General features: G+C 40.4%; 1 protein-coding gene across 5 annotated transcripts in view; it reads left to right on the top strand.

Moving 5' to 3' along the window:
- The window catches only part of myocd (myocardin), a 149,487-nt gene that overhangs the window by 19,825 nt on the left and 105,939 nt on the right, over window positions 1–23,723 (top strand). For 3 of the 5 annotated variants that reach the window (XM_050060734.1, XM_050060731.1, XM_050060733.1), the window contains exons 1-2: window positions 4,405–4,487; window positions 7,921–7,978. The gene's annotated coding sequence lies outside the window, so the exon portion shown is untranslated. Of the gene's footprint in view, window positions 1–4,385; window positions 4,488–7,920; window positions 7,979–23,723 lie in introns of those variants that run through there. The other 2 variants (XM_050060729.1, XM_050060730.1) reach the window with 2 other exon arrangements.

The raw sequence follows: 23,723 nt of genomic DNA, 5'->3' as shown, positions 1-23,723 counted from the left end.
TTAGCCTAACGCGCGAGTATAAACAAAAGACTCCCCCCTCCTCTCCCCTCTTACACGCACACATACACTCACACACACACACACACACACACACACACACACACACACAGGTTATGGTACACCAATCAATGGGGTACAGGCGCAGCACAAACATGCAAGCGGGGATTGCATTGGAACAGAATGGCTACTTGTGAACTTTTTAATGTTTTTTAACTTAAAAATATATATTATAAAATATAAAATAAAATGCTTGAGGGGCTTAACGGGGGACAGGGCTATAGCACCCCCTAGCCCCGGTGTAGCGCCGTCCCTGTTCTGTTCTCACATTTTCATCCTGTCTCATCTGGTCAATGAAAATTATGATTTCGTCATAGTTTTTATTGTCAAGAGCTATTTTTAACTCATCAATGTCTCAAATTTGTCACAAAAAAGCTGGTTGAATACTTAGTGTCGTAGTTTTTGTTAACAAAATTAACAGCAACTTCTTATGCAAAATACAAATCCTTAAAAATCATTAGGGTGCGCAAACAGCCAGCATTTGCAACATGTTTCCCAAATAAACATGACATACAAAACAGTAGCGGCAACGGCCAGAACTTGGCATGGTGGTTGTTATTTAGATTTTAAAAACATACCCTGTTTGATGGTTGAAGGTTAAAATTGAAATCCTGAAGTTGAATAAATGCAGTAGTGGATAATTTATTGCTTTTTAGAGGATCTGGTTAGTGCAAACAGTTAAACCCTTAGAAATTTGAAAAACAGTAACTGAAACTGTGGCATTGTGGCCTTTTTTTTTTTTAAGGAAACATGCCTTTCAAACCCACTAGTGCGTTTTTTGGTTCTGCAGGTTTTAACATAAATTGACTTTAAAGTTTACAACATAAAACACATTTACGCACAAGTTCGTAACATAATTCCCTCCCCAGTGCTTTAAAAATAAAGTTCCTCCCCAGTTTTGCATTACTCCCTCTACTCCCATGACGAACAGTCCCTTAGCAAAGGCGTAAGGTTAATGCTATTGCTACGTTAAAAATTAGCATCATGGTTAGCTATCTGACCCACAGTGGACCGGAGCTTTGCAGATAGTAACACTAGAGAGACTTCTGTAAATTGCAGAAATTGTAGCCAATGCATACTAAGCCACTTTCCTTCTTTTCTACAGTCAGAAAACATGGCGGCTGTCATAACCCTGGGCAATCATTGATTAAATTATAGCTAATTCTGCAACACTTTCAGTCATCACATAGGGTACTGTTCACTAAAGTGTTGTGATGTCAAGATACATGCTTACAAAAACATGTCGCTCTGGCCTTCCATACTACAAACACAACTTAGTCTGGTTGTGATATATTTAGACATTATTTGTGCTCAGCCAGTTCTCCAGTTGACCTCTGTGATGACAGGACACGTGGCTCCCAGGAGATTTGCGACACAAGTGCTGTTTCTACCATTATTCCTGTGCTCTATGCACTGAAGTGTGGTATGAGTCTCGTAGAAGTCTGGTTTCATTTGTGTATACTGCTCATTTTTATATGTACGTATAAGCCTTCATCATTTATCATCTTACACATACCTTCACTAAGCTTGCAAAATGTCATGCTCTCTTCTGTAACTGGTTTGTATTCTTTTGGTCTTAATATGACAACAGTTCAGGGAGAGACAGTGGTGCAGGTTTCTGGAAAGTCTGCTGAAAGTAATGAAAGTGAATTTAATCAATCCCAGGTCGTGGCAAAGTTGTAAATCTGGAAAAGTATGTTGCCCCTTCATACCTTACCAGACCTTATGGATACATATTGAACATTTTATGTAGTTTTCAATCTGCGCTGTTTTGTCATGTTGTAAGACAGATTTAGATGATCGATCCATCTGTTTGCCAAATCACACACGTCCTCCTGTCTTTTGCCCCTTGAGTCCTCTCACCCTTGGTGGAGGCTTTGGAAGCTGCACTAGCCCTTCGTGTGCTCACCACTCGGATTAATGGCTGTTTTGGCAACATATGAGCTCATGGGTAATTGGCCGAGGTGATGTTTCCTGTTGAATGCTACCTGGATCTTTTGTGGTCCCCTTCATGGTTGGTCGCCCCCCCTGCCACTAACACTAGTAATTGAGCAGCACTTTTGTGACACAGGTTGTGAACCGTGATGAGGAAGTTATATGTTTCCTCAAAGTGTCACTGGAGAGAATGACAGAGAAGAATAGGTTTCACCCTGAAGCATTGTGTATCTTTTTTGTGTTAGCTACTGTAACCATTTCCCTTTCACGACTAAGAAAATATCTAAGCCTTGTTTTTACCTTAATTTTAACTTTTGTCTTTCAGTTAAAGTAAATGACATGGACCAATCTATTGTTATTGCTCAGTTTAAAAATCCAGACACAGCAGTTTTTAATTCATGTGTCATGGTGACACCCTTTCTTTCCCCTCAGCCTCACTACCTCTCTGTTCCCTGTTTTCACAATTCTCAACATTGTCATTCCCCACCTGTCCACTAGATGCTCTCAGAGTTTCCTGCCCTCACCTGGTCGTGCTCCTCCCTGCACACCTGACCCTCATCAAGCATCAATGTATTAAATAGCAGCCAGGAAGGCAGGATTCCTTTGGCTGTCCATTCTGATCTCTAGTTGCCAAAATGTAAGCCATTAACTGTTCCTTACTATACAGATTATAGTAAAGTCCCTTAAGTCCACCTGTTCTACAGAACAAGAGCAGGCTTTCTTTCAGCTGGCTAGAAAGAACCTAAAAGTCCAATCGGAGTGTAGTTATAAACTTTTCTGTTAACCAGGTTTTCCTGATCAGGCTCTGTGCACGTTCCCATAACAAGGGGGCATTTGCCATCATTTGACTCTTATACCACACAAAAATGCAGAGCTTTGAAGAATATACTGTACGAACTGTTACAGCAAAAAGCAGCATTGTTGCTGAAAATAAGGCAAGAGAGGAATGCTGGCAGAAAATGACTAATTGTGTGGATTTGTAAGTTAGTATATATTGTACCACTCACTCTTTTCCTAATGTGACAGCTGCAAACTTTACAGCTCAAACTTTACACTTGACGCAGCAGATTAAAACATACTCAAGATCTGCATTCAAATCTCACACTGTCCCATAAAGGATATGTGAAAGTCATTTTCATTTTTGATAGATTGATGGAGTGAAATAGATTTTATTGATTGAATATTATCTGTGAAAAATACCATTAGACCAATCAATTTTCCAATCACTGTAATATACCAGCACTGTAAAACAGACCTCAGCAAATCAGGACCAAGCATAAAATATAATATAAACTGGTAACATTACTGTATGAAGAAACAATACCGCATTTCACATACAAGTGACATAGCGAACTATTAATAGGCTATATAATGCCACCTGCAATTTTATTGAAGGCCTCTTTTAAAGCCAGTGGCAAGCAGATGGCCCAGAGAACGCTACAGATCTATTCAGTAGTATCAGTTTAGTGAGAGCAAACAAAATGAAACAATATTCTTGCTCAGGTTGTCTGTATCACTAACATGCAACTGAATCTATTTAAGTTTCTGTGTCAAAAAAAAAAAAAAGATGTAGAAATATACGCACATCACTTAAAAAAAAAAGAAATGCAATGAGGTACATATAGTTTGTGCTACTGTGGTTGCATGGCTTTTTTCATTGGCATTACTAATTTAGTGTTACGGCTTAACAAGTTGGTATTTAAAGGCTCGCTGGAGACTGATTTGTTTGCCCACGGGCGGCTGCCTTGGCAGGGCCGCGTCGCCGCGTCCTTGATCTTCGGTTTTCCAGCGGACCGTTCGAGCAAGTCCGGCTTCTCTGCTGCTAACGCTGCTGCCAGGATACAGCTGAGGAGGAGCCGGCTGCTAATGCTATGTACTGGGATACTGCTAATGCTGCTTGCCGTGCTGCTGTAGCTCAGTCGTAACTGTAACTGATGCTGAGACTCTACTGACTGCATGACTGGTAGACGGCGGTGGGTGGTGCAACAGGCCAAAACACAAATTCAAAACATAAACATGATTTGCAGACTGCAAAACATTTTTTTAGATGCAAATATTGTGGCTGTACTATTGTTGTCTGTGAGATCAGTATGTTATATAAACATTATTCCTTAGTCTCTGTGACATATTAGGAGGATTTTACGACTATTTGCTTTAGATTTCTTACATATAGCTCCTTTAAAATGCTTTCACCCAGCTTAGAATCTGTATCGCTCAGAATATTGTCTTACATATCTGTCTAGTCCCCAGACACACTCTCCCTCTGAAGAAACTCTTCTTAGGTCTGTATCATATGGCAGTCTAGCCAGGTTAAAAGAGAGCCACCTTTGTGACATTGACAACTCTGGCTTTAGGCTATCATATCTCGCTAACCTATTAATCTTGCTTTGTAGTGTACTCCCTCTGCTCTGCTTCACTGACTGCATTTGGGACCTCCTCTCAGACTCCATCTGCTGATGAAGACGAGATGCATTTTAAAGTCCTGTAATTAGCGAGTAAGTGGACCTTGAGTTAATATTATTTTGGTATACTTTTTTTTTTTTTTTTTTTTTTTTTTTTGACTGTCAAGGATGAATTCAGTTTAAGGTTGATCCAAAGTTGCTGACATATTTATCAAAGGCAATAAGTTATTTTATTTTACCCTTAACAAATCATTTCACTTATATATATAGTCTCATAGTGTAACATAGATCACATATATGCATATATGAGTCATTTTTTGCCAAATGATTATTAGTGCTATTTAGACTGAAAACTAACCTGGAAATCCAGATGCCCCGTCCCTAGCAAATACGAATTTGCTCTGCACAGGGATCTGGCCCCCGACGAGCAGAGCCCGTTGAATCGCCATCGGACCAATCAGATCAGTCTATCTGACAAAGGCAGGCTCTGGGTGGGCGTAACATGACGAGGACAGTGCTGCGCCGTAGGAGTCGAAAAGTAAACAGTCAAGATGGCAGCTTCCGAAGGACCGCGTCCATTCAATTTAGCTTTGGAAGAAACGCTAAGTAGTGATGTCACGATACCAAAATCTTTGTTTCGGTACCAATACCAATATGAATTTCGATACTTTTCGATACTCTTCGATACTTTTCCTAAGGAAAAGTCCTTTTGGATACAAACCTTTAGAACAATAAATAGTAGGGGTGTAACGGTACCAAAAAAATCATGGTTCGGTAAGTACCTCGGTACGGACGTCACGGTTTGGTAACTCAAATGTTCCACCAAGTTTGTGTTGTCTCGTGTTGTCTCCCTTTGCGAGGCAGACTTTCTCTTGTCTTTTTTCACGTGCGCCAGCTGCGGATGTTGATACAGGTGTTGTCATACACACCACTTGCGCAATCTGTGCTCCAGTAGGAACAAGAAAGGCATTTGTGTGCATAAATGAGTAAAATAAATTAACTAAATTAATGAATTGAATCAATTTCAAAGTACCGGTATTTTCCAAATGCAGTATAGTACTGTTTGGAATACTCTAGTACCACGGTACTATTTTAGTACCGGTATACCGTGCAACACTAACGCTAAGCCAGCTACACTTTTCTTTTTCCTTGAGAGAGGAACAGAAGACTGCCCTAGAAGCCTTCGTTTCCAGGAAGGACGTTTTTGTCATTTTGCTGACGGGATACGGCAAAAGCATAATATATCAGTTAGCCCCACTCGTCGGCAAACCAATGGGGCTTACTGCAATGAATACGTCACCTTGTTTTTTGCTCTGATTGGCTATCATGCTATCCAATTGCGTGCAGCGGCATTTAATATGCCTCAGTTAGTGCCGCCCCTTGGGTAGGAAGGGTGTATCGGTGGATTTCCAGGCTAACTGAAAACCTGTTTAAATGGCCCTTGGGTGAACCTAATTGCTGACCCTTGGTGTTATTACAGAAGGCGTCATTAAGGCGTTAGTATGGAATAGTGTTTCTCCATGGAGACAGAGTGCAACGTCTTTGCAAAACACCAACAGTTTGGTGATACTATATTCACCTGGGCCACAGACAGTCACCACATTGAAAGGACGAAACCTAATTAAATTACTGCACCCACGAAACACATATCGACATATGAGAAACTAACAGAACCCTACCAGAAATCCCCTGGGCATAAATAGCAGAATAAGATTGTTCCATTGTAATGGGAGACTTGTGATGTTTGGGTACACAATGTGCCTGTAATAACACCCTAAGTGGGAAGAGGTCTTGGGTTCTCCTGGTTTGAATCCTCTGAGTGGAACTCTGCCTTAAGCAGCCTGCATACATAGATCAAAATAACAGGGCTGAAAAAGACCAAAGTAAAACTGTCAAGAATGGGCACTGGTCTGGATGAATGGACATGGGGGCTGTGAATTCTTCCACTGGGTTACGGCCTTGTTGTTTGTATCTTGAAACAGATGTTACACTGAATGCATTGCTCAAGGGGAAAAAGGATGTGTATGATTCCAGAAAACCCACAAATCGGTCCTTTTAAAAGTAGTGTCGCTGCTTGCTTCTTGGGAGTATTGATAATAAAGTTGGAGACTAATGTCCTTCTCACGCTTAAAGTTACAAAGATGCCCTCAATGCTTATAGTTGCAGAGATAATGAAAAATAGAGGTTATTGCTGTTGTTGTTGGCTGTTTCCTCTTACAGAATACTTGATGCTGTCATTAGAGTAGCCGAGAGGAATGGCATGACTTCATGTCAGCGTCATTTCCTTGGAAAGGTTTTGTAGTCCTCTTATCACATGGGAAAGAATTATGTTTACAGGATCTATTAAACCATGCAGGCTAGTCTTGTTTCTTCAGTGATTCAGCAGCCTAATGAAGCACTATACATCATGGAATACAGGTTATTATTGTGCCATTCAGTCAGGGTGACTTGATACCAGACCAGAATACAGCTGATGTTAATTCATCTCAGTCTCTTGGCTTATTGAAAGATTTATATCTGCTGACCTCTTCGTCCAAGATACATAAAAAAATATGCATGCTGAGAGTGTGTGTGTGAGTGGCTTAAGTCTGTGTGTTTTTGTGTTTGCTTGTGCAAGATAGTAAAATCAGATGGCTTGCAGAGCCCTCAAGCAATTAAGTTCACGCCTCTGCAAACAAGCTGGACTCAAGCTCTTTTGTTTCCTCTCTATAACTGTGTGATATCACTCCGCACCAACTTCAAAAGTTGGATCCACATGGTTGCGTAATAAGCTCAGGCTTTTGGCTCTAAGGTGCAGAAATCAAGTCTTCTTCAATTAACTGGAACGGGGCCATTTCCCCGTCGTACCCTCTCCCAGATCCCACTGGGATTGGCAGAGCTGTTGGCGCTCTGTGGGATCCACATTAACTGTGTGAACATTCTTGTCGTGCTATTCTGCTGTATTTATTGGCTGCTTGATTACATGCGTGTTTACTTGGCAGTTTGTTGCCCCGCCAAGCATCGTGATCCATGGGGATAGCTGGAGCTTTCAGGGGTTGTGCTTCATCGCTTTGATGCGCTGTCAGTCAAAGGCAGAATAGAACAGATGGCGGCTGCTTTCAAATCCCACTCCACCACTTCTGATGGAGAACAGTGATGCTGATGATGAAAGATGAGGTTGGAGATGAAGTCGTAGATACTAATGGTGGTGGTTATAGGTCAGTCATAATTTTGTACATAAAAAATTATAAAGTATATTCTATGTCATTAACTTCACTCAGTGGCAAATTTATTAGGTACCCCTGTGCAATCAATTGGAATTCAATACTACAATTCTACCAAAAATTCTAAGTATAAAATGTACAGTATTTGTTGACGCTGAAAATGTGTAAAGTAATCATGACATCAGTGTTCTACAGGCATCATCAAAAAAATACATTATGACTGAACCGTTGTACTGGATAGCATTAGATTACATAGGTGTACGTAATTAAGTGGTAATAATCTTGATCATGTTTAACTTACCCTTTATATCTCTTTCCAACAGGTGGAGGGCACCAGCCTGTGGCTTGAAACAGGAATGCCAAGTACCACCCAGTGAACAGGTAGGATTTCTGTCAGTCTCACACTTATTTTGTTGTTTGTCTTAGATAAGAATTACTGAAAAGGTAATTGGAGCCACAACAGGATTATTTTAGTGTTTTTGCATTATTATGGGTCTACAAATTCAGTATGGCCCTCTTCAGACTTCCAACAGAATTGCACTAAAAAATAAACAACCTCCTCCTTTTTAATGAAAGACCTGCAGCCAAATTGTAGGCACAATGCATCACCCTGCAACGCATCCCGCCACTCAGTTAATAATGTACAAGCACACTCTCATGGTAGATAACTTTGAAACTTTGTAACATGAAAGCCAGAGACAGACTGTGACTGTACTGGTTTGACATCTCATAAGCCCTAAGATCAATGTATGCATTGCTCAAACTGGATCTCTTGGTTCTTATCTCATCGTATCAGCCCATACCAACGCAGCCCCTTGAATTTTTTAGTAATGCAATGCTTATATCACACTGAACATCTGCTAATTCTTTGATTTAGGACAACGATGCATCATGTTCATACACAGCCCAGTTGCCAGAATAAAATGTTGGCATTGTATGTTTTTGCAAACCACAGATGACTTCCATTTCTGCGTTTCTACATATGACATAGTTCATGTATAGTTTCATGTATATGAGCTGAATATCTCATCAAGAGGAGGAGGAGATGGTGGATAGGTATCATCTAGGTGAGACCGCTGTCAAGCAGCTGACAGCGCAGACCATTGTTTGAGACCAACAAAAATGGATTTGTTTTTTAAAGAGGGTTTGAGACATTTCCGCCTATGTTTGGAGAGACCAAACCGGTATTTTAAGCCAAAATATGTTTTTCTAGTAGTTTTTGTGCCTAAACCTAACTACATGTCAACCACAGTGTTGTCACAACAACATTGAAAATTGAAATGAAAAGAAATTCTAACATTTCAACAGGTTTAATACATATGAAATGTACAAATGTAACATATGGTTTGCAGAGAAATTCACTGCCAACATTTATTCTGGTGATTGGGCAGTGATACAAGAATCTAGCCTCATTTATGACATCAGTACCCTGCACATTACTTACTCAGTCACATAGTGTTCCCTACACAAACCCCAGGGGAGAAGTAAAATGGATGTATGTATAGGAATCTTGGATTCAAACAGGGGAGTGCTGAATTCACAAATGGAGCTAGGTGAAGACAAACGTACTTGAACTTTGAATTACAGTAGAATCAAATCGGACAGGCATAATGGGCCAGTTACCAACTAAGTGCATCACCCTACTGCTTTAAATGATTAGCAAGTGATGTTGTGAAGTATCCTGGCAAAGACATCCAACAAAGTTTGCTGTGCTCATTATGGTCTGCCAGGGGCAAGAATTAGTTTGAGACAGATGGGATTCCATGGAGGCTGGCTGGATAGTGGATGATTGATAGTTCTCTTTCTTCATACACCAACATGAATTATCTTGTTTACCATCAAAGTTAGTTGTTAAGTACACCGTAATTTGAAGAACTACTTTTTATAGGTAAATTGTATCATCAGCTTAAAGCGATACTTCACTCTTAACATTTGTGTATCAGTTTCCCACCTCATGGTATGTTGAATTTGTGAAGAAAACTTTTGTTTTTCTTGCATGCGTCCACGGTGAACAAAGAATCCCATAACGGAGAATTTTTTTGATAAACCGAAGTTATAGGGGTCCATGTTAAGCAAATGCAAAACTATATCATAACACATTTTATAAGCTTTCACACAACTCATGCAGTGTAATCCAAGTCTTATTTAAACATGCTCAGTACTTCCCAAACAGACAGCCCTTTCTGATGGGGAATTGAACGAAAAGTAAAACTTATTTAGGCTCTCTTTTTAAAGCCAGACTCCTTTGATCAGTTAATTTGTTGTTACTGTGTGACTTTGGTAAATCCAACCTTACCATTTAAAACACAAAATTGTCACAATAACACAAACAAACAAACTGATTGAGGCAATGGTAGATCAGGACCCATTGTGGTCAGGGAGGTAAAATTAATGTTTTTGTCGCTGGAGTGTGGCTTTGAAGAGAACATAGATATTTTAGGTTTCAGTGAAAATGCATGTGTTTGGGAAGTATACTGTAGCATATGACTGGATAAATGAGACTAGGATTATACTATGCAAGCTGTGTGAGACTTTATAAATGATGGTTTTGATATAGTTTTGCTGTTATTCAACTTGGGGACGTATGCCTTCAGTTCTTCAAGAATTTTCTCTGTTTTTGGATTCTTTGTTCACCAAAAGGATGCAAGAAAAACAAAGTTTTCTTCACAAAATCAACGTAAAAGTTGGTGACTAATTGATATAGAAATGGTCATTTGGGGGGTGAAGTATTCCTTTAATGTTTGCTAGGTAATCTAAGATGTATCACATGAAGTTTATTTGATTTTCAAGCAGATTTTTATTTCACACATAAATGTCACTGTAAAACCCAACTGGTCAGATGTAGTGCAGTTTTCAACAATATGAGCTGTGGCTGATAGAGCTACCTGTCAGCCTTCATTCGCTCCATCTTGAGCCCACTGTTCTATAATGCTCTTATTTTATACTTAAATCCTCCAATAAGACCCTGACTCTTACTGGAAACAACTTTATTACCCAGAGATTATCTTGCTTTCCCATAGTGACCACTATAGGTACCAGAGCTATTAGTTTTTACATGTTGTCCCATGTGAAATGCAATATAGAAAAAGCCCTGACACTCATATAACATCTCAGAATGATGATTTAATGGCGATGTCTGCTGGGATTTAAACATTACTGGCCCTCATGAAATGGAACTATGTACATTTTTCCACCCCATAAAAGTTCCCCTCCCAAAATACCAGTACAAATCAATCTGCAGGAGCTGTTTTGTTTAGTTTGACTCTCAGTAGCAATTGTGCAGGCCTACTGTGTGCGTTACCTGCTCGATGGTGTGCCTTTTGTCTGTATGAGAAAGGGTTCATGGTTGTGACATTTACTACAGCTTGTCACAGGGAAGCTCGCGGGGCCTTTTTACTGTCAAGCCTCAGCAGCGTGGGGCTTAATTCCAAACTGCCTCATGTGTCAGGAGACCTGCAACATCAAACTCGTGTCACTCAAGCATCCCTCTGGTTTCTGTACATGTATTTTATGTTAGTTTTTTTTCTAATTCATTTTGCTGCAAAGAAGCCTTGCAGATTAGGAGTATGTTTGAGACCCCTTCCCTGACGCACCCTTAACCACCACCCAGTCTTACCTCATCTCATGGCACCTTGATGTTTTCATTTTAAAGGCACTTTCAAGCCACCATCATTTCATGACCTTAGAACAGTTAATACCTTTTACTGACAGCAGATTACTCTGTTTACAACTTCCTCTGGGTCAAAGGTGAACTCAGAGGTCAAACAGAGGTCACACTGTCTTTCCCATAGCTATGTACTGAGCCATACAGCTGGATTGTGAGAGATTCTTTCAAATAACAGGTTTTGAAAAACAGCCAGTGCATGTCATGAGATCACAGCATCTCCGAATGTTAGAGGGGATTATCATCTGCTGATATCTCTGCTTTCTTTAATTCCTCTGCTCGGGGTGAATTGCTTGACCTATGATGGAGGGGAGGACTGTGCTGTCAGTGATGCCCGTGTGCAAACGTTTTCGAAGGGAACGATAGAGGAATGGTTCGAAGGGATCAGAGAGATGAGTAAGTGGCAGGTGATGGATTCAGAGTATGATTTAGGAATCTTTGCTCTTCTTTTCAGGTAAAAGTGTTCCTATATAACTCCATATATGGAAGCTTCAACTGCTTCTTTCACATAAATTATGTTCATACATTAGGAACATTCTTTTGCTAAATCTCATTTATTAATGCTCAAAATGAAAACGATCTTTAACTATCTCTCCTTATGATGAGAAAGAGTGCACACCCTTTTCATTGCTGTAGGGGTTCATACGGTACAAGCAAATAAATAGGAGCGATTGGTGCCCCATGAAGATATATAAAATGCAAGTGGTTGCTCTGTATTTAACAGCTGGGGGCTATAGAACCCATTCCAAAATATAGCTGTAGAACATTCTTGTTCAGGGAAAACATATGTATGATAAATCACAGAGATGCTCAGATGATACATTGTGCCTGATAAGTAAAACAGAGCACCCTAAGTGTCAGTCAAGATTTTCGGTGAGTCACAGGTTCAAGCGTGACTTTGTGACCCATGAATTATGTAAAAAAAAAAAAAAAAAAAAAAAAAAGACAAGATACAAGACGTACCTAGTCATAAACGGGCGGAGTAATGAAGATCAGATGGTAGGATAAAGCCCCGCTCCTTGTCCCGCCTCTAGGCTGTGGGAGAAAAGAGAGACGGGAGGCTCAGTGTAGAACAAAGTGTTTCACTTTGATGCCTGTAAATTCCCCCCTTGAATGAAAAGGTTCTGCAGAAGTTCAGCTTAGTCAGAGTGAGGCTGTGGGCTATGCAGGGAGATAAGACGCCGTACTGGCAGGTGATCCTTTCAGCATGCAGTCAAAGTGTTAACGTTGTTTTTATCAGTAAAAATTAACCTGATTTCATGTAACTTTAACTAAACTTGACTTTGAGTTGCCATAATGTACTCTCAGCGTTCATAGCTGTGGGGTTGCAGAACCGAGTCAGAAACATAACTAAATACATAAATAGATAGATAGCACATTTAGTTAAATAATTAAAATCAATATAAATCAAATCAATATATTTACTTCATAGGATGACTCCATCTGCATTCTACACACACACACACACACACACACACACACACACACACACACACACACACACACACACACACGTAGTTGGCTGAAAGTATGACTGACATTACAGTATGTAAATATTAGGGTGGAAGATGATGCTATTTTGTTATTAAACCTTTATATAACCAGGTGAACACATTGAAATTCAATTTGTACTGCATTTATAGCCTACTGAGTATTTCAACCAATATTTATCCTATTCTAGTATAATAACACATTGATGGATCAATAGTCACAAACTAACTGATAGAGGCAGCAGTAGACCAGCAACTGTGTTCTGCAGAGTAAAAACATTTTTGTCAAAGGAGTCTGGTGGCTGTGAACTGGGGTAGGAGCAAAGAGTATTTTAGCTACCTAAAAAAAGAAAGAAAAAAAAAATCAGTTTAAGTGTACGCTACATTTAGACTTTTTACTTTGCCTTGCCATCTGATAGCCGTTTCAGGTGGTGAACTGAAGTTGTTATATGGCTCCTTTCAAAGCCAACAGACTCCTTTTACAGAGACAGTCATTTTGACTAACACAACACGAGGAGTTGTTGGTCTATCACTGCCTCGATTGATTTAGTTTGTTTGTGTTGTAGTATGACTTAGAAAACTAACACGGCGTCCATGGAAGTATGTGGCTTAGCTTCTCTGTCAGCACTCCTATCTGCTTCTTCAAAATCGGAGTGTTTTGATAACGTTTTTTTTTTTTATATAAGAAGATAACGTGTGTTTTTGAGAAGGCTTCGCTCAAAGAGGCACATTATTCGGGCAAGGAGGTCTATATAACTACTTAATCAGAAACCTATGTCAGGTCCCACAGGAAACATTTTAGAGGGGCAGGGGAAAATTATATTTTGATGCTAAAACATGCGTGCTTTGACCTAAATTAAAATTTTCTGGATTTGAATATATAAGAAACACTACTGATAAGCTTCAGAATTATATAAAAGACTAAATAATGAACACTTTTTTTTTTTTTTACCCAAAGCATTTTGGTCAGTAAGATAACAGAGTAAGTAACGCTAATTAAAAGTTCATGGACACAAGCTTCTGTAAGCTAACAAACAAGACAGTGTTACTAGTTTAGTGCTACATTAATGTAAGTGTTTGTGTGTAGTCACTGTTCCCCTCTCATAATGTCAACTAAACATAAAACTTCGACAGTAATAAGAGTTAAAAACTACCTTAATTTATTTTGTCTGAAAATTTTTTTTACTGCCTGCTGCCCCTGCGACCAGGCCCACCGATAAATGGATGAAAATGAAATGAAAGTTTTTTACTGCATTTAGTTAATTTTTGGGGCTTCAGTTGAATCACAAGAGGAACTAGCTGAATATACAGTAGGTATTAGCTGTTTCGTCCACTCCACTTTCTAAGCACTAACTGCTGGCTATCAAGTGTCAACAACTGCCTCTAAGTACCCAGAAGTCCTTGCAGGAGGATGCTGCTCCTTGTAGCTCATTGCGATTACTCTGAGCAGAATTTTAAGGTCTCTCCATGGTATCCATGGACACCCATGTTTTAGTGAAAATAGCTTTCACTTGGCCCAATATTAGAACATTTTAACACCCTAAATGTCAATAAACTGTTTGTCGGCACTAAAACACAACAAAAAACAAGTTGTGCATCACACTTAAGGGCCAACCTGTGACGGTTTCTCCGTGGTATCTGCCTGCCAAAGCTTTCTCACTTGTGTTATCTAGGAATACACTCTGGGAATGACTCCAACTTGTGTTTTTGATTACTTTAAGCCAAGATAGCTGAGAGCAGTACAGGATCTGGGGTCCTGACCCATGACCCCTTAAGTAAGGTGCCCTACCTCTAACCCCTGCTCTCTTGGTCTTGACTGGCACCCTAAAGTTCCACGGAACTGCAGGGATGAGATTAAAGGGGATTCCCTCTGTCAGTGACCTTCTGTTGCTATTTCGAGGATAATCTTTGTTCATTTGTCAACTTTCCCCTTTAAAGTGACAGGCTCTAAAGTCCAGATAATGCAGCTGAGAGGAGGGCCGTGTCATAAAATGGACTATTTGGCACAAAATCTGTCAATTCCTTGGAGAGTTTTATTCTCCTTGTGCGTCTCGGGGATGATCTTGGAGCATCAGCGGGTGAAATGCTGCCCACCCACGGAGGCCTTTCTTGTGGGGAGAGGCCAGCAGCGTTGTCTCCTCTCTGGATCTCTGAGCTGTCCCCATGTAAACAGCCTCCCTGCAGCAGGAGGAGGCAGACGAAGCAAACTGTATTACTCCAGCCGACAAAGCCATTCACTTCTGAAGAATGCAAATTTAGATTGTGAACGCTCCCTTTGCTTTATCACATTGGACAAACAGTGTTGAGTTATTGGGAGGATTATGAATAGCTTTTTTCTCCAGTGGAAAAAGGGAGATGTGGCCAAGACGGAGTCATCAGAGGTCCCTAAAATAGAGTGCAGTCTGAGAATGAAGCAGAGAAAGGTGAACACCGCTGGTTGGTGTGCTTCAGTTAAGCCGATTCTGCTTCAGCGCCCCCCAAAAAACCTGATTCATTTCAGTGGAATCCTCACTTTTCTTTGGTGGATATAGCCTGTTTGGGTTTTCAGAGATGCTTCAGCTTTGTAAGTTTTGAAGCATTATTGTTTTCTTTTAATAAATGGTCTTTTGTGTGGTGTTTAATGTAAATGTTTTTGTTGAAGCGTGCTGCGTGTGCGTGTGTTTACTTTGGCGATAATGGCTAGCATGCCCTTTTTTTGTTTACAGGTCTTATTGGCTCTTCACTCTCACACTTTTAATGCGATTTGCTTATTCCTCTTCTCACTCATCGCATCTGAAATAAGTCAACAAGGCATCTCAGTATGCACGAGCACATGTCCAACCTGCGTGCAAGCACTGGCACGCATGCAACCACACAGACAAATACACTCTCAAGGAAGCAGCCTCCATTCTCTTGTGTATTTCTTATGCGCTAAAGATAAATGAGCATTTGAATTAGCGATGTAAATAGAGGTACTCAGGGATGGCTGTTTCATTTATTCTGCTCAAATCTCCACAGACAGTTTAGCATGGTTCCCATGACAAGGTCGTAACAGTGCGGTGGGCGGCTCCTGCCAGCCCCTTTTATTTTATTTTAGACCAGGGGCTCATGGGAAAGCTATTTGGAGACCTTTTTCCTGTTGGCCTCAGAGAACAGTGCCAGTGGTTTGTTAACAGGTGCAATGTGACCAGAAGGACTTTGTTTTTACCCAACAGCTCAATATATGCTGCTGTTTGTTTGGTTTCTGTCTCAGCATGTAGAAAAGACAGTGGGGGTCGTATGGATTTTTCCATGGATGCATTCATGAATAAAATATAGCTTAAATGTATCTCAGGGGAGTTGCTACAGCTGTAGAATATTGTCAGTTTACATCAGCAGTACAATGTGACTAGCACTACCACTTTTTATTCATAAGGATAAGAATAATTTGTTATTCCAGAACATGCATACATGAAGGAAGAAATTAGGTACTCAGGTTCCCGTTCAGGTAAATTGCAAATAATAAAATCTAGAAAAGAAAGCACACACTAAAACATCTTATAAAAAGTATTAAATGAATAATAGTAAATAAATATGTGTGAGGATAAGAATAAGAAATGTGAGATCTGAAAGATAAACAAGTGGGCCCATAACACAACCATGCCCTGAAAACAGCAAAATACAGTGAACAGTGTCACATAAACAAAGATCAGTGAGTAGGTCCCCAATGATCTTATTTGTGTAAATTAAAAAAATTAGCGTCTTCTCGTGACCCACCTTTTGTTGTTTTAGTATTTAGTATGTACCATAACAGTATCATCAAATAAAAATACTTATTACTGTGGTTCCCCATCTAAACTGTGAGCCTCTTATTTGAGTGTGAGCTGTATACACAATCAGTGAATTCACTTCATTGCAGTCAGAAAAATAGGCTAAAAGATAAAATATGTAAAAGAGAGAGATTAAATTGAAATCCCAATGAACACAAATGCTACATGCTATGTATACAAACTGTCAGAAAGACATGCATACATACTAAAGGCTCATGTACTGCATATTGTATGCATGTGTATGTACCTTGCACGTACACATGTACTGTACTGCAAATAGTCTATCATACATTAGACTATAACATCATGTTGTGTGCATGTCACTATGACACAGGTACTGACTGTATCCTAATGCACAATAAAATGTTAAAACCAAAAATAATACTGTGTATTGTGTGCAGTAATGGAAATTCATAACAATAATACATTAAGTAATTATTAAAAACAAATAAGATTCCAAGTCAAAATCCTGCATTTAAAAGAAAGCATGTAAGTAAAATCAGTAAAATGTACCTTTGGTATTAAAAGTTAAAGTACTCATGCAGAAAAATGTCTGCTGGGACTTAGTATGATACATAATGTCATTAGATTATTATAACTCATTCAAAAAAGTGTAACCAAATTTTACTTCTATAGTAGATTGAAATGGAGCTTGTTTTTTTTTTAAACTGTTTTGTATCAGACTGCAACAAATGATTATAATGGATTAATCTGCTTATCATTTTCTCCATTGATTGATTGTTTGGTTTGTAAAAATAGTAAGCATAATGAGAAATGCTAACACAATGCCCAGGAGCCCAAAGTGACGCCTTCACAATGACTGTTTTGTCCAACCAAGAATCCAAACATCAACATTTTTACTAATACATTACAATTATTCTGACTTTTAAAAGGAAAAGAGGAAATTCTAAAATGTGAAGCTGGAACCATGAAATGTTTTTGCATTAAAAATGCCTACAACCATAAAAATAATACATTTTTCTGTCAATCAATTTATGGCATAACAGACTGTTGGTTTTGGCTTTACTTGTACATGCTGTTGGGTAGTTTGACTTATAACAAACCATCATATAAACTAGTAACTAAAGCTGTCAAATAAATGTAATGGAGTAAAAAGAACAGTATTTCCTATGAGCTATAGTGGAGTAGAAGTATGATTAGGCATGACAACAAAATAAACAAGTACAAGTAACTCAAATTTGTACTTCAGGAGCATTAAGCATGAAGGCTGTAAAGTATAAATAGCGAAGACAATGGGGGAGTATTTACATGTGTGTGTGTGTGTGTGTGTGTGTGTGTGTGTGTGTGTGTGTGTGAGTGAGTGTGTGTGAGAGAGAGAGGGAGAGAGAAGGATAAAGAGGGCCTGCCAGTGAGAGATGGAATGAGTGAGAGATTGAAAGGACAGACGGAGAGAGTGAGAAAGAGAGAGAGAGAGTCGTGTCTTTGGGAGCAGGACGACCCATGTGACTCGGCCTGCCCCTCTTTGTGTTTCCCACACAGTCTGCCATGACCGGAGCTATATCCACACCATCACATTCACATTCTGTCTGCAACCTCCCCCCCCCCCCCCCCCTTATGATTCATAGCTCAGTGAAGGGCACAATGTTTGCTTATGGTACTGCCAGCTGCACATGGCATCACCAGCGCACGTTTTCTACAAGGCTGCCCTCCCCCTCCTTTTATTCTCAGACCATCGGAGAAGCGATCGTGTTGATATTTGTAACTTTCTCAGGATGATGGAAACATTTCATCTTTCATCATATCTTCTATATTTTAGTGTTATAAATATGCTTTCCATCATTTTCCCCATTTTCATGTTTATTGCACTTATGGTTATGTTCTATATATTGTCTGCAGCCTGTGGGAATTATCAGATAGTATGGGCTCATATTATGAAAAAGTACCTATTCTAAATGCAGTAGCCAAGTGTACTTGGCATGCGTGGTCAGTTTGTACACAGCACAATAGTGGATGCATTGAATCAAGCCTGTTAAATTTCCCTCCACAAGATACCCTTGTTGTGCAACTGTTGTACAATGCCAGTATTCACACACAGTATTCATACACCTTTTAATTTAATTTGAAAAAACAAACAAAAAACAGCATCTCAGTTGCGAACAGTTCATTGCTTTCCAGATAATTATCATAGGTTATATTGTGTGGATATAGTACATATCTCTGGGTGAGGTTATCCATTGTGTTGTCAGACACAAAGTACTTTATACATCCATGTACTGGTAAATACACCATAAAATCCTCCATAAACTGCAGCAGCACACATGTTATCTGCATGCTGAAATGTCTCTGTGTTCTGGTTTATGTTGAATGGAGCTTTGAGATTTGTATATCTGAACACAAAACTGATACCAAACATGGATGATGCTGTTGCTGGACATTATGCACAGACTAACCATGGCTCTGCAGCATCATTAAAGTTCTGGGAAATAGAGTAAAACGACCCTTCCTACATGTGGTGACAAAGTTGACTCTAGTGTTCTGCAGAGAGGCATACATCCTTAACACAGATGTGCCTTTGGGCCTAAATAAAGAACTGAATTTGTCATGTTTAGTTTATTACATGTGATAGATGTAGTAGACAATATCAGTACACTGGAGTTTAGCAATATTATGTTTTGTGATTCTGTATTGATTGATTGTTTACATGCAAAGATTTGTGTTAGTGATTTCTTTATGTGTAGTGTTCAAACCCCTGGACACTAGATCTTTCAGTGTTGTAATCTTTATTCAACAATTTGACTCTCCTTCTCCAATGTAACAAAATATTGTTAGCATAGTTGTCAAACCTGAAACAGTAAAAAAAAAAAAAAAGTAATCATCACAAAACACACTTCATTCGAAGTCAACAAAACAAAGCAAAACTCAATCACCATTCCTGGCTTGGTTAAAATAAACCCTTAATTCACCCAGTTAGATTTAGAAATAAGCTGGCTCTATGCACACTTAAATTACTGTTTATTTAAATGGAGACTGGCGGGTTGGGTGATGGCAATTTCGGGGCTGTTTCTGGTTAAACAAATAGGATCCGACTCTTTAACAAAAGGATCTTTCTCTGTAGGGAGACCATCATTCCATAATGTTGTCAGACACTTAAAGTAACAATCTAAGCTTGTCAGCGACAAAAAAAAACACTTTTAGTGGACAAAAAATGACGCTTTCTTGCTCAATACCAATACCAAGACCCATTTCAAAAATTGTTGTTACCATTAGTCACTCACGACAACATGGGAAAATAGGGTTCAGGTTAGAAAATACTAAAGTGACCCTTTCCAATGTTGACGAAGTTTTCACTTTGTGTTTACTGATGTTTGTTTGTACTATTGGCCAGTACATGCCACTAAGAGCTTATGTAACTATGTGAACTGTGACTCTGGTGTCAGACTGTTGCCTATAATTGACCTCTGTTTGAGACTAAGTCAGTTCCAATGAGCAGAACAAGCGTGGCGTGGGGTACATGTCATTGCCGCAGTCATGCCAAGCCGACATGGCCTTTTGGCAGAATCTCCTCCCTTCGGTCCTCTGCTCCCCCAGGACCTCTCGAGAACATGGACCCAGCTTGTTTCCCATCTGCTGGGCCCCAAACAGAACTAAACAAAATATGTTGCTAATGCTGCCAAAAGGCCCATCACTTAACGTCAGTCCTACAACAACTGCCGCTACTACAGCTGTGTGTCCATCAGGCAGGCCTGCGGTCACTGTCCCAGAATTTACAGGGGCTTTCCCCGCGGTCTGGATGGCTATTTCCATCCACTGTGCTCCACCCCCACACCAACAGCCCCTGGGAGCCCCTCATTTTGGCATCAGCCCAGAAGCATTTTGTTCAGCTTTTTAAAAAAAAAATCATTACTGGCTGTCACATAAGCAAGATAATTGGATGAGCCCGAGACTTCTAGAGCCAAGTAAACAGACAGTGTGAAAGTTCACGTGGAGCCGCTGGACATCATATTGGATTAAGAGGGCTGATACTCACAGAAGTGATTTGTGGGTCCCCAGCCTCTCGGCTCTCATGACACCATCACTGTCTGAGGCAGAAAGCATGGGATTTCCCATACATTCATCTGATGTGTTAGCAGCAGATTCGATAAGGGAATAGTAATGTCCCTTATCAACTTTAGAGTGTCTCAATACTTTCTCTTCCCTTTTAGATTTGTGTGAACTGGCTCAGTGAGGCCTGTGATCTATGATATATGTTGTCTCTCACGTGATTCTATTACAAGAACAGAATCAGCCCTTGACTGGAACAAAGTTTTTATATCTTTGTGGTTATTTTAGCTCCTGGCCTCAGCTGAATGTTGTAGTTTACAGACAGCAGAACCTCAGATTGTGACATCTATCAAAATGAAATCACTCTAGGGAACATTATGGCTATTCAACAATTTGTAGCACAAATCCTCGTATTATGTCATTACGGTTTGCAAATCAGTGAATCAGTTCCTGACCACAGGCCAGACCACAACTGCTGCTTCCAGTCGACCCCTCTGAGAGTCAAACATACACACCCCCACACACAGAGGACAGGAAAAGAAGTGCATGAAGTGTCACAGCCAGGGGAGGGAGTGAGGAAAAGGCAGAAATTAGAAGTTAAGTGAGAGTGAGAGTGAAAGTCCAAGGCAATGATCAAGAGCCAGAGCCAGAGTGTCTGATTTGGACAGAAAAGAATGAGACATCAAATACAGCAGCAGAGAGATTCAGTAGTGGAGCCAGCCGGAACACAGTGTGATTCCCCTGTCTGTCTCTCGCCCTCTTGGGGGTCTGACGATGGGAGAGGAAAATGGTAGACTGTGTTCCCAGCCCAGGATCCGGGGCAGGAAACCTCCCCTGCATTTCTTGGCGGTCCTGGCTGCTCAGTCTGTCTGGCGTAGGCCCACCTCAAACCTTGCCCCCGCAGACCTCAGGCCTAGAGACCACAGCATGTCTAGTCTGTGACCTTGAGCCATATTTTGGCTGTACATGAGAGAGGGTGATTGAGGCTGAGTGAGAGGGGGTGAAAAGTGAGGCCGATTGTCATTAAGAAATGGAATTTTAGTGTTACAACTGACTGTTACTAAGGCCTGTCTTCTTAGTCACTCTTGCTTTGTCTGTCAAGCAGTTTGCTCTCCCTAGATTTTATCAGCTAAAGCTAGCTAGCATTAACCCCCAGAAGCTGAAAACTGCATCCCCTGACTTAAAGCAAATGTAGGCCAGGGACGAAAAGTTGATTGGCAAATGGCCCCTTCCCAACTTCCTACCCCCCTTCAAACTTGTCCTCGGTTGTGATCTCAACAACACACTTATAAAGTTTAATGAGCCAGGGGCATAAAGTCGGGGTGCCAATGGCCCCTTCCCTAGTCCTACACCCCTACATTTGGCCCCCTTGCTCGGATCATATCCATCTGCGAACGCCTTCATTTTGATCTCAACTACACTTGTAAAGTTTGGTGACTGCATCATGCACAGTTGCACAGTTGACAATATCAGGTTGTGAAAATCTGTCAACAAACAGAAACGGCTGGTAATAATATTTTCTCTTTTACATGATGAGGCTAACTGATGAGTCTAAAAATTATGTCTTGGGTAAACTTCCCCAAAGAGTACCAAAGAGCCAAGAACATTAACCTAAGCTCGGACATAATGCTAGTCCTAAATGGGGCTTCTTCAATATATGTAGACCCAGAGCTAATGGTATGCTACCTCTTGGCCTTGAAAGTAAAGCTATGCTTCTTTGTGCCATGGCACCCTACTTTTACTGTATAACGTAATAAGCTTGTTGGCGAGGCAGACTAACACTTGCCACTTAAGGCCCTGACACACCAAACCGATGGTTGGCTGTCGGTCAGTGTTGGGCCATTAGTGAGCGTCTGTCACCCTGGATGGTGCAGTGTGTCCACTGTTGGCTCTTGTTGGCTTTTTTTTGGGGGGGGGGGGCAATTCAGGATGTTGAATTGGCGACGGTGGAGCCGGACGATGAACAAAATCACTCTGATTGTCAGTTCAGCTCAGCACAGAAGAAGTGAGATGGAAGTGAGGAAAGCAAACAAATGTCAAGAGGGAGTGAGACCAAACAAACTTGTTACTTGTTCTTTAGCCTCAGAGCTCTTAAGCAGAAATGTTTTGTGATGGTTTGTGTTGTTCTTTTAACATTGGATTGTTGTTAATCTGCTAACTGGCTAACTAGCCTTAAGACAGTCCTCCGGTTTACCTTTTTTAGTGACGAAAACAGACGACCGTCATCTGCTTGTTCCTAACATGCAGCAGCAGAATGTATGTGCTGGTTTGCCATTGGCTGTAGTCTTTGGGGTGTGTTCATGTGCAACCTTTTTTCCCAGACATGGCAACGTCGGGCGGCGCAGCAGGATGCCTTCGTTGCTGCTGGTTCTCTGAAATTGGTTTGGTGTCTCTGGGCCTTTACAATAGAGCAGACAAACCAACTGTTTGATCCATTCCCTACACTTCTAATCTTTTTGTTTTTTGTTTTGTAAAGCGAAAAAATGACAGTCTTTAGAAAGAGATGAGTACTCTAGCCCATGCCACACACACTGTTTTGTGCGGGGTGGAGTTTGTCAACCTGATATGTCTCAGTGGATAAGTAAGCAGTCCAGGTCTTCAGGTGTTTCTAGTCATATCTAGTTTGATGTTTGACACTGTTAACCCATCTACCTGGATTTTGACTGCCTCAGTCGGATCCCATTTAAATACAACTCAGTGGTTAATAGATGTGGGGTCTTCCTGGTGAAAATCAGCTGCACATGTTGACTGCTTGTATCAGCTGTAAACATTCCCTCTGTCCCACTGTCACTCTGACTGTTTGGGATGTAAGGAATGCGTAGTGACCAAAATATGCCAGAGGTTGTGGATAATGGGGCCTGGGGGTGTAATATGTGGTATACACACCCCCGCTTTCACTTGTAGTGACCTTCTCCTCAGATCAAGAATACAGATAAAGGAGATCAGAGGGGAGGGGGAGGGAGAAGGGTGAGAAGGAAACTAGAGAGTTTAGACCAGTACATTGTCCTGATACAGTGTGCCTTATATTGTGTTTCACACCATATAAAAGTATCTGGATTAATCAGCCAATTGTGTATAGAACATTTCCAAAGACCTTAAGACTTAAAATTCCTTCTCGGGGCTGCTGGTGGGAGAAAAATGTTTTTGTAGTAGTTTCAGCTTCATTGGGGAAAAGTGCTTGC

The sequence above is a fragment of the Epinephelus moara genome, chromosome 13 (assembly GCF_006386435.1).
Source record: "Epinephelus moara isolate mb chromosome 13, YSFRI_EMoa_1.0, whole genome shotgun sequence".
In the NCBI taxonomy this organism is placed as follows: domain Eukaryota; kingdom Metazoa; phylum Chordata; class Actinopteri; order Perciformes; family Serranidae; genus Epinephelus; species Epinephelus moara.
The sequence above is the reverse complement of the archived record's forward strand: the minus strand, read 5'-3'. Positions and strand labels throughout refer to the sequence as shown.